Below are 2,500 nucleotides of genomic sequence, written 5' to 3' on the forward strand. Positions count from 1 at the left end.
GATTTTTTTTCAATCCCCAATATGCCTGAATGAAACTATTTTAATGGACACGATCGAGATATATTACATTTCCATGTGCTCGAGGTCATTGGTTACATTGCAAAGTGTGCTCAAAATGACCCAGATAGTGAAAAGTATTCACAATTTGAGAAATATCCAACGCTACTATTGGTCATTTTGCTCAGCATGACTCATGGGTAAGTTTACAACTATCATAATCAAAGCAGCGTGTTTAGATGCCTTGAGAAATGTCCAATCGTTGTACAACAACAAATCATGTGATTGATGACCAGGTTGGACGAAAACATGAATATAGATCGCTCCCATTAGCTTAACATCACCCCTAGTGCACTCTTGTTTGAAATTCAAGAACATTGAATATCTAAGGATAGGTTCTTCTCTTTCCTGGCTAAGGAGAATGAATTCGTTACTTGATTTAACACCATTTCCTGCTATCTCAAGTAATTCAAGTAGCTTCGACATAAATCTAGATGTGATATATGATGCAAATAAATAAACTTTTTGATGTGCAGCCATTTGATCAACAGGAGGGTTGCGAAAATCTGATGTTGTCGACGGGGTGTTGGCTGTGGAGTGGGGATACATGGCACAGGAATTTCATTTGGAAAGCAAAGCGAACCGTCAGTTCAAACACCACCGGGTGGACAAGCTGGGACCAGATATCTTCCTTTTAAAACTTTTTGTAAATTCTAAGGCCAGTGGAACTCACACACACCATTATTCTTAGTAATATCCTTAACCTTTATATCTCTATTTGGAAGTGCTGATGTCCATCTTTGACATTCCCCTGGATAATCAGGAAAGCTGTTAATAGTTATCTTCTTTCCATCAGATTTAGTACTCTCATACCCAGTCTTACACATATACACTTTGCACTTCCTTCCCATTTTTATGACATCATAAGTAATATTAATTTAATTAAAAACTCCAACAAATGGGAGCGATCTATATTCATGTTTTCGTCCAACCAAGTCATCAATCACATAATTTGTTGCGGTCCAACGATTGAATATTTCTTAACAAATGTAAACACACTGCTTTGTTTATGAAAGTTGTAAACATGCACATGTGTCAAGCTGAACAAAATGACCAATCGTTATGTTAGATATTTAAAAAACTGTGAGCACTTTTCATTATGTGGGTCACTTTGAGCATATATTCCAATGTGATCAATGACCTCGAGCACATGGAATGGTAATATAGATCATGCCCATTACCGAATCAGAAATACAATTAGTAATACAAACAAAACGGTTGTTTATCCAGGCGAGCAAGATTCTTGCTCCACATAAACTCTACAGACGTGAAGTTATAATTTATCAAATAGTAAGAATACGGTATAACAATATAAAATTATCCAATGAATAATGACTTACATCCACAATGACGTTCAGGAGTTATAGATAGAATGCGTTGGCCAAGGAGTTCACAACATCCGGAAGTATAACAGACCAACACATAAACTCTGTGTAACCATGAACTTTTATAGTCTGGTTAATACAGTTTAGTGAGAACAACTCACAAACGCGGATGGCAAAAACAATAACAAAGGCCTGAGTGACGTCATCTTCGAACTATCTATAAACCAAAACAAAATGAAAACGTCAGCTCTCCAGGGTGGGTTACTGTGAGTAAAATTAACACAGTCGAATATAACACATTGACCAGACCATCGGCCACCAGAAATATGACCTAATTCCGGGTAAACTACAATGTTATGTGTAACCTCCTTGCCTCTCTCTGATCATTGTTATTGTTTTTATACGGCCAAATGGGTGACTAGTTATCATATAGTTCTCCTGATCATTTTATAAACGTTTAAATCTGCACATCGTTTTTTTTGTTGGTTCTATAGATAGTATGCAGATGACGTCACTCAGGTCTTTGTTATTGTTTTTTGCCATCCGCGTTTATGAGTAATGCTCACTAAACTGTATTAACCTGACTATAAACGATCATGGTCACACAAAGTTTGTGTGTTGATCCGTTATACTTCCGGATGGCAATGTTGTGAACTTCCTAGCCAAGCGCAGCGCATACTATCTATTGATAGTAGTTGTAGTTGTAGTTATCTGGATTTTTTTTTCTCTATTACGCTATTCCCTCTCCACTTATTTGCGGGTCTGATAACCCAATATTATGGTCTCATTATTGTGATGGAAATTTCAAGTAATGACGCGAAATATTATCCATTACAACAATGTTAAACTAGACCCAAAAGTGGGTTCGGATGTCAGAACTGTACACTGCCGTTGTTTTAAAAAATAGAGTATATATGCAATGTTAACCAAATAGCACATACTTTGTTCTTTAATAAAACGGCAGTATGTTATAAGTATACATCGGAGAGAGTAAACGATACTTTTTTCATTAAAGTAACGCTGTTTTCAAAGTATTGTCAACAGGCCGCAATGGTCCCACTGATTCTTACATGCAGTTCATTCCTTAGTTACATGAAACGAATTACTTCATTCCATAT

General features: G+C 36.4%; 1 protein-coding gene across 1 annotated transcript in view; it reads left to right on the forward strand.

Moving 5' to 3' along the window:
* The window catches only part of LOC144971488 (uncharacterized), a 113,125-nt gene that overhangs the window by 61,712 nt on the left and 48,913 nt on the right, over nucleotides 1–2,500 (forward strand). The window lies entirely within an intron of this gene.

This window comes from Berghia stephanieae, chromosome 4, assembly GCF_034508935.2.
Source record: "Berghia stephanieae isolate SIO BIC M18660-M18661 chromosome 4, UCSD_Bste_1.3, whole genome shotgun sequence".
NCBI lineage: Eukaryota > Metazoa > Mollusca > Gastropoda > Nudibranchia > Aeolidiidae > Berghia > Berghia stephanieae.